The 9,617-nt window shown below is 42.1% G+C and overlaps 1 pseudogene; it reads left to right on the top strand.

Moving 5' to 3' along the window:
- The first annotated feature begins 274 nt into the window (after positions 1-274).
- On the top strand, positions 275-678 carry LOC125413966 (cytochrome c oxidase subunit 6A1, mitochondrial pseudogene; annotated as a pseudogene).
- The last annotated feature ends 8,939 nt before the right edge of the window (positions 679-9,617 follow it).

Raw genomic sequence — 9,617 nt, 5'->3', positions numbered from 1 at the left:
CTTTCCCCTCCTACTTATTAATTAGAGATGCATTGTGACCAAATGGGGTAGACTGTGCTTCCGTTCATAAACAGAGAGTCAAGGAAATAGTTTAAACATTTTCCTTAAATGATAGCAGCAAAGCATCTTCATGTACAGGTAGATGTTGGCTTTAAAAAGAAAGGCATTGCTCCTATGATTACTGAAGTTGGGAGCAAGGGTGTTGGAGTTGAACTAAGTGAATTTTCCAGACGACATCATGAGCACAAGAACTAAGAATGTGGGTAGTTCCAAGATGGTGTCGTCGGTGTGTGGGTCTCGGATGTCAGGGCTGCTGGGCTAGACCCTCCCACGGGTGGGGCTGCCTATGTCGAGTGGCGCCCATGGTGAGGAGGGTTCAGCTCACATGTGGAAAACCCTCACCTACTTCGTGGCGCTGCCCGCGGTGGGAGTGAGCATGCTCAACGTCTTCCTGAAGTCGCGGCATGAAGAGCACGACAGACCCGAGTTCGTCGCCTAACCCCATCTCCGCATCAGGACCAAGCCCTTCCCCTGGCGAGATGGTAACCAGACCCTCTTCCACAACCCTCATGTGAACCCACTTCCGACTGGCTGTGAAGATGAGTAAAGAGGACCTTCCCCCAGGCAACAAGGGACCACAGCACTGGTTTGGACCATTACTCCTTGAGGACCATGAAAGCACATCTTTCCTTGTATCCAACAGTGACCATTACACTGATCCTCCATCCCTTTACTTATAAGAGGAGATGGCCTAAATAAATAACTTAAAGTTACGTTGTTCATGAAAAAAAAAAAAAAGAACTAAGAATGTGCTTCTGAGTGGAACACACTTACTGCATGAGTTTTGTCTTCCAACTCATTTTCTGCTGGACTAACGTGGCATGTGACTTGAGCATACAGAGTTCCTGTCAAGAGGAACTGTATTCATTCTTTTCAAGCGCAGACTAACTGGAAGTCACACCCACCTCAGCAGGAATCATTGCCCGCCCCCACAGAAAGCACTGACATTTTCATCCTGGAGGAATCTTTATTAATTTAAGATTTTTTCCAAGAACATGAAAGTACTGATAAGATCTTCTGGACCCTTGTGGAGAAAATCCCAGGTATCTACAATGCTTCTGACGATTTTCCAGATTACCATGAGTACTTGACCTCTTAGGTTTAAAGATCTGTGTCCATGGCACGCCGCTGCAAGACAGGATTTTCTTGACATGACACATTATCAGACTGTGTCAAATTCTAACCCCTGAGTATCACCTTACATGGAAAGGGTCAACTTGGATGAGATTTCTTTTTGTCTCTGAAGAACTGTGGGGATACCAGGACATTGAAGAGCTGTTTTCTGGAAAGAAATGTTTTTGATGAAGCTAATCTGGTTTTGATATTTGTCTTTGGATGCATTTCTCTCAAACTTGATTTGCCCAATAGCTCGGGGGATGGGTGGCAGAAGCTCATTTGTTTTAGTTAATCGGCAAGATGGAAAACAGCAGCATGGAAGGCGGAAAAAGATGTTTTTTTTTAAAAAAATTCACATTCTAATTTATCACCAATATTGTAATGATCAAGTCTCAAAATTAGAGTCTAACTGGACTAATCTATCTCTGCCTAATCATTTCCAAAACCAAATGCCACACCACAGTGAATCCATAGCTACCCACTAAATATACATGAAGGGAGTGTTCAAACGATGGCGCTTTAAGGGTTTAGTCAGGGAAAGCCCTTACTACTCGCCACTGTGTGTTATAACTTAGGAGCAAAAAAGAACCACGGTTAGCGAGGAAATTCTTTAAAAGAAAATGCTAAAAATATTCCTTTAAAAACACAGAGTAAAAGCTGACATTTTCAAAAGAAAGTGACATTTGGCAAAGCCCCAGTCTCATGATGTGTTGGCTATGTTTAACTCTGATACTTTCTCTTCTTCTTTTTTTCTTCCTTCTTTTAACAAATGACTAAACCTGGACCCTGCGTTTCTTGGGCCAAGACATCATCTTTTATGACACATTTCTACACAAACATACTCCCGCCAGGGTCATCACTCACCTTCTTAAACACCAAAGGATCACAAGCAGCCAACATTTTAATTTACAGAACAAATTTCTCCGTGGGACAGAAAGATACGGTGCTCCTACTGAAGACTGCTGCTGGACAGGGGAACATATGGACCAACTCAAGGCACTTGCAGATTCTTTTATATTTTGCCCATGCATTTACTCTCGCATTCTTGCTCCCTCTTAACCTCTCTCCTCTTTGCAATGGTTGTAAGCGGTGCCAGCGCTCCGCTTGGAAAAGCTCAAGGGGTTGTTCAAAAACACCGTGTAGGAATGGTGGGTCCATGCTGTAGCAGCAGGAAGGAAAAATATGCTTAAGGCATATGAACAAACAAATTGGTTTTAATTGTTATGCTTCATCAAAAATAGTTGGGACCACAGGCACATTCCTGGGCCTCTGAAGTTAGGAATAAGACAGTGTTACTAGCTGCTGGCTCAAAAAGCTTTGCTGTTTAAAATTACTACCCTGAGCAACTTTGTTTCCTAAACAAATTTTCATTTCCATGTGCATTTGAATGTCTGTCACCAGAAATATTTTTGATCCCTTTCCTTGCTTGTCTGGTTTGTTCCCCTCCTCCCTCCTACTCTTCTCCTTCCTCTTCTTTCTCTTTCTCTCCTTTCCCTCCTCCCCTTCCTCTCCTTCTTTCTCCTCTTCTCCCTCCTTCCCCTCCTGTCTCTCCTCTTTCTCCAGGTCCTCCTCCTCCCCTCCTCTCCCTCTTACTCCTCTCTCACTTCCTCTCCTCTCCCTCCTTCTCTCCCTCTTCCTCCTCCTTTCCCCTTTCTCCCTCTTTTTCTACTTTCTCCTCTCCTTACACCTTCTCTCCCTAGTCCCCCTTCTCTCCCTTTTCCTCCCCCTTTTTTCTCTCTGCATCCCTCACCCCCCAATAAAACTACTACATTGATGGGAATCTTAATAAGAAAAGGAAGGATAATTTGAAAAATAGTCAGAATAGAGCAGAGAACACCAACAGGAAGCAGAATGTCTGTGTAGGAATGAAGAGAAAAATATTACAAAAAAAAGTTTACTAAGGCACGAGATCAATTGTCTTTTGGCATTTTTGTCGTGGAATGATTCAAAATTATGTCCCAAGCTTCCAAACATGTGATAAGTGCTTTCATGCCCTAAATAATTTTCTTTCATGGAGATGAATGGCTAAAATATTTGAGTATTTGTCTTGGTTGACTAAGAAAACTTTCTGGAAGATGTCTAGGTTGTGTGTGTGTGTGTGTGTGTGTGTGTGTGTGTGTTTATTCTTTATTACCTCCTTGATTCTGTCCCAGTGTCTTTAACCACATACACTTCCTTCTTGCTCTGAGATTATCTGCATTTATTCTTTCATTGTTCATTAAATAAAGGGGCAAAAAAATAGTCTCATTTTCTTTGCAGTGGCAGGAATTGGGGATTCATCCCAGGGCCTCATGCATGCTAGGAAAGTATTCTAACATTGATCTACATTCAAACCTAAACATTTTTGCACAAGTAACTTAATTCAAATAGAGACAGAAGATTCTGTCAGTTTTTTTTTCTAACTTTAATTTGTAATGGATGAGAACAATACAGTGCCTTTTTTTGTTATTGAAACAGAAGAGCTAGTTTTTATCCACCCATTCAATCACTACTTACCATACGTGTATTAAGTTTCTGTTGCGATGCAATCATTGACACGAGAGCTTCATTTTAAGTGCCTCTGTTAGGATGATGTCTTAGGTTTTAAGCTTTCTCTTGGCTTGCCTGGTATTTATATTAACTTGTTCTCAGCTTTTATGTGATTTCCCATTGTATCTTGTATTTTTTTAAAGAAAAAATTATTTTTAACTCTAACTGTTGACAAGTAGAAGCCTGGGAACTGTTGCTAGGTTAAAAAAAAATCTTAAATATATTTGGTATGACTATGTATCCTACAGCTGCTCAGGAAATATGTGATAATATTGGAATATTGAAAGTTTTTAGATGTTATCCAGTCATGTAAACAATTTATTATTTCTATTCCAGTATTTCATATTTAAAAATAGAAAAATTCTTTTAGAGACCTTTACTGATACCATTCCAGACCCTTGTGGTGCTGCTGGGTTCACTTAACTAAGCATTAATTACCCAGAGGACAAGCATGGGGTCAGCAGAGACTTGTGAGCCTTGGGGACACAGCACCTCATAATCACAGTCACCCTTAGGTTGTCCTGGGCATCCAGCCCTTGCCTGTCCCCTGCAGCCACCAGCGTACCTGATCAGGAAGATCACGGAGGAAAGGGGAAGTGAAAGCAGAGCATTGGCTGCCTTCCGTGGAGTGGGTATCGGCCCAGGCAGGGGCAAGAAGCACCTGAAAGGTAGAGTTGATGAAGGACAAAGGAAAGAAAATAGTGAAGGTCAAAAAAAAAATAAAAAAAAATAGTGAAGGTCAAAGCAACCAAAGTAAAAACCAGACCACACGGTTAATACAGTGCCTGTATCAAAGCTCTTTCATTGGATCAAAGGGGGAAAAACTGGGGCAAGTAAACAGACTTGTCATAGAGTTGGAGAAACTTTGGAACAGCTATGGTGTCTCCCAGGTCTCCCACCTCACACCCTCAGCTTTTGTTTTGTTTATTTTCAGACAGGGTCTTACTGTGTCACTCGATAGCTCAGGTGGTTGTAGCGGCATTTCATTTATATTTTAATAAATAAAGCTTGCCTGAAGTTCAGAGAGTAAAACAGCCATATTGGCCAGACTTACAGATCAGGCCGCCATAGCACACACCTTTAATCCCAGTAGCCACATTAGTTTGCCATAAAAACTGGGTGGTGAATGCCTTTAATCCCCGTTGTGCATGCCTTTAATCCCAGAACTAGAGAGGATTATAAAATGGGAGGAGACAACTCTCAGGTACAGTCTCCTTCTGAGGTTTGCTGGAGGCAGGATTACCATTTTCAAACTGAGGTCCAGGTAAGAGCCAGTGGCTGGCTGTTTTAATTTTCTGATCTTCGGATTGAACCCCAAAATCTGTCTCTGAGTTTTTATTAATCGTGTTTCAGATGACTCTCTTAATTTCTTATCCCCTTACCTCAGCCTCCTGAGGATCAAGGTTACAGAGGTGCATCACCACCACACCCAAGCTGTATACAAGCATAATCTTTTTTAAATTTTTTAAAATTTTATTGATTTTTATTGAGCTCTACATTTTTCTCTGCTCCCCTCCCTGCCTCTTTCCTCCCCTTCAGCCCTCTCCCAAGGTCCCCATGCTCTCAATTTACTCAGGAGATCTTGTCTTTTTCTACTTTCCATGTAGATTAGATCTATGTATGTCTCTCTTAGGGTCCTCATTGTGGCGATTTCTCAGAAACTTAGGAAACAACCTTCCTCAAGACCCAGTAATACCACTTTGGGGTATATATCCAAAGGATGCTCAATCGTGCCACAAGAACATATGCTCAACTATGTTCATAGCAGCATTGTTTGTCATAGCCAGAACCTGGAAACAACCTAAATTCTCCTGGACCAAAGATACCATACGGAAATATGGTATATTTACACAATGGAGTACTACACAGCAGAGAAAAATAACATCTTGAATTTTGCAGGCAAATGGATGGAGCTAGAAAACATCATTTTGAGTGAGGTAACCCAACCCAGAAAATGACAATTATCACATGTACTCACTCATAAGTGGTTTTTAAACATAAAGCGAAAAAAAGCCCAGCCTACACATCACAATCCCAGAGAAATTAGACACATAATCTTTTTTAAAAGAGAAATTTTGTTTTTGACAAATATATGTGCCAGTAGTTAGCAATCCCAAGAGAGATAATAGACAAAAAGGATGTATCATTTAAGACCTAAATTGACACTACATAATTAATTCAAAATAGTTTCCTTTCCCTGGAGAGAAAGTGGGGACAATTGTGAAGTAAAGTACTGAGTTAGTCTCTATCTTTGAACACCCACAGATATTCCTCCTAGACGGCACAAATCACACAAGCAAACTTCTAAAGGTCCACTTTTACATGCTGATACTTTACCTTTACTAACTGTTTTTAAAATTCTCAAATGCATCTAGGCAGTGGTGGTACATGCCCTTAATCGCAGCAGTCAGGAGGCAGAGGCAGGCAGATCTCTCTGAGTTCGAGTCCAGCCTGCTCTGTAAGAGCGAGTTCCAGGACAGGTTCCAAAGCTACACAGAGAAACCCTGTCTTGAAATAAACAAAACAAAACAAAATAAAATAAATTAATTCCGTAATGTGTCACACTGTCATAAGGAGGGCTCTTCACAGTGAGTTTAGAAAAATTCGGGTTTGTTGCCAGATTCTCTTTATTTAATTTATAGTGACAAAAATGTGTTTGCCTATAACTTTCCACTCCATGGATATCAGTGCTGTGCGTCACTTTGGAGTTCCCCACATTCCTCCCTGAGGTCATTCATTCTAAGTCCATCTCAGCATCATTAAATATGAATGTCAGTGTCTGAGTTCTTGGCTCAGCATGTCATGTCTTACAAATAACCTGTCCAAACCATGTTGAAGGTCTGTAGGCTGCACATCTGATGGTTGCAGGGTCTTCTGACCTTTGGGACACCACGGTTACCTTTCCTAAATTCAGATGCCATTCCCGACTATTCCAGCTCTCTTGCTCTTTCTCCACCACAATGAGGTGTTCATACCTGGTGACAACAGGATGTCATGATCCAGGAGTGTTTGAGAGCCAGTTGGGAAGGTGGCCAAGTTTCACTTGCTTCTGGCTTCCCACATCTAGAGAACTTGCTCTTTAAGCTACAGACAGAGGGTGAGCCTGGCAGCTCCCTAGCTTAGACTAGAAAGGATGTTGCAGAACTCAGTTTCTTTAGGTGGACTTTATTTTATTTATTTATTTATTCATTTATTCATTTATTAAAAATTTCCACCTCCTTCCCACCTCCCTTTCCCCCCCCACTCCCTGTCCAATCCTAAGAGCAGTCAAGGTTCCCTGCCCTGTGGGAAGTCCAAGGTCCTCCCCCCTCCATCCAGGTCTATGAGGGTGAGCTTCCAAACAGACTAGGTTCCCACAAAGTCAGTCCATGCAGTAGAATCAAAACCCAGTGCCATTGTCCTTGGCTTCTCTAGGTGGACTTTATGCGCTTGCACACTGGTCTCGACAGATTGTTGGATTGTAAACAGAGTGATAGTCTCCCTTGCACATGCAAGCATTTGCACAAGGAACTTAGGAAACATTTTGAGGGATTCCAGATTTTCTGTTTGTTAAACAGGAGGAGATAAGGAAGACATTTTGAAGAAGCAGTGCTCTCTCTGTGGAATTTTGACGCCATAGGCTTTGAGGGAAATGCTTGATCAGCCTCCCAATTGGAAAACAGAAGAAATCTGGGATTTCAAACCGCCGACATAAGGAAACCCCATTCCTTCTCCTAGTAACAATTCCAATCTAAAGACCTTTCCTTGGCTGAAGCTTTGGATCTTGGTCCAGTTCACGACTGTTGGTATCAATACCAGACCATCTGCTTGTTGTTTGTTTTGTCCATTTGAAGGCTATGAATATAAGGGAGTCAGGGTTATGCTCAGAAGTAGGAACCAATCCTCACATCCAATCACCAAGGCTATGGGATAGATAAGTATGGTCGATGGAAAAAAGAAGATGGAACAAAATGAACTAGTTCTTGTAGAACATTCGTCATGCACCACACATGGTCCCAGATGCTTCTTATAGTTGTAACTACTATGTTCTGTTCTATCTACACCTGACACTGCTGTCAGTCAGTAGACTGCTTCTTGTCAAATGCCAAACTGTAAGGAGAAAATCATTGCATTTACAGCTCAGAAACTTGTAGGAACTATTGACTCAAATCCAAGCACCAATTTTTAAATGTCCTCCTGAAGAAGGTGAGCATGAATTCATGTCTAGGCCAGTTAGCTTCCCCATTTCACCTTGTACCCGTGAACCACAGTGGGTTCTCTAGAGTTATGCAGCCGGATGGTTGTTAAACATGGCAATCCGAGCCCATCAGTGCTATGATCCCATTATCTACTTTCTGAACCATTGAGTAACACAGACAGACAGCAAGTCAAGCCCAAGTTAAGGGGAATGGGTGAAAGACGGGCAAACACAGGGATGGCCACGCCATTTCAGAGTCTTTTCCTTTCTGGCACAGCTCAGCTCAGCATGGATGTGCCTAATTTAGGATGGAAGCCCCCGCGCCCTGACAAACCTAGGACCACTTTCCAGCCCCCAACCTCAGGTTGAAAATGTGTTCTTCGCTCACGTATGTGGCAGAAAGTCTTCACAGAAGCGGGTTTTATTCAGCTACAGGGAGACCATGGCTATCCTATTAGTGGCAGCGGGAATACAGACAGATACTGCTGGCTTTAGTCAGAGGAATTCCTTAACATAGGGGATTCTCCGTGGGCATGGCAGAGGTCTTGACTTTTGCTGCTGAAAAATAATTTTAGTGCGAGTTTGAATAAATCAGAGCTGTGTTTATTAGGGAAAGATAAAGGAAAGAGATAGCACAGGCTTTCCATTTGAGCGCAGACCTCCAGAGACATGCGCAAGGAGCCTAACAGCTGTGTGTATATTTATGTCTTTTAAGTTGCATTGCTCAAAGGATATAATTTACAACAAAGATGGAGCATAAAAAAGGGCATGCCTAATCCTCGCGTTTGGGGTTTAAAGGCAGGAGGATAAGATGTTCAAAGTTATCTTCAACTACATAAGAAGTTCCAGGCTAGCCTGAGATACACGCGACTTTGTATCAGAAACAAAACAGAAAAAAAAAACCAAACAAAAGACAAAAATTGAGCAAAGTTTTGAAAAATAAAGTTTAATTAAAAAGGGATCTGTGTATGAGAGTTATGGTACGATGTCCTTTGAAGTAAAGTGGCTGGGAGGTTGGTGCATCGGAACGTGAGTGCTGAGTCGATGCTGCGTCATTACGGGTACTGTGCACTAAGCTGAATATGTCCCATGGTTTAATCTCATTTTGGTTTTCAAAGTTGAAAATCCAGACTAAATGAGAGCAAAGGCTGTGAGAAAAGGACTGAAGAGATAGCTCTGTTAATTAGGTAATTTTGGGGTGAGTGAGAAGTAAGTGGGGTAAGTGAGTTTGATCCAGGCAGATCCAAGCACTCTGAGTTCATGGTTGCACTGTCTGTGTCTTTCCTAGGAGCTAATAGTAGCAGTCCTTCTTACTCCTTTGACTGTTACATCCTCTCTGTCCCTCCTTCCACAGCATTCTCTGGGCCTCAGAGGAACGGGTTTGAATGTTTTGTTTAGGACTGAGTTTCCCTTGGTCACTTATTCTGAGCACCTTGTGATGCCGTGAGTTTCTGCATTCACTGCCTATCAGTGGAAAGCGGAGCTTCTTTGATTCAGACTGAAAGCATTTGCGCATGTGAGTATAAACATAATAAATATTTGGAGGGCAGCTCTAGTTTGTGTTAATGTGCTAAATAAGAGAATTCAGTCCCATTTTTTGTATGACATTTATTTGCGTGTGGGGGCTATGCATGTGGAGGTCAGAGGACGGCTATGTTAATTCTCTTCTCCCATCTACCATGTGGGTTGCACGGACTGAACTCAGGTTGTCAGCCTTGGCGGGAAGTGTCATTGT

The sequence above is a fragment of the Myodes glareolus genome, chromosome 23 (assembly GCF_982192425.1).
Source record: "Myodes glareolus chromosome 23, mMyoGla1.1, whole genome shotgun sequence".
NCBI classification, from domain to species: Eukaryota; Metazoa; Chordata; class Mammalia; order Rodentia; family Cricetidae; genus Myodes; species Myodes glareolus.
This window is presented reverse-complemented; position numbering and strand designations above follow the sequence as displayed.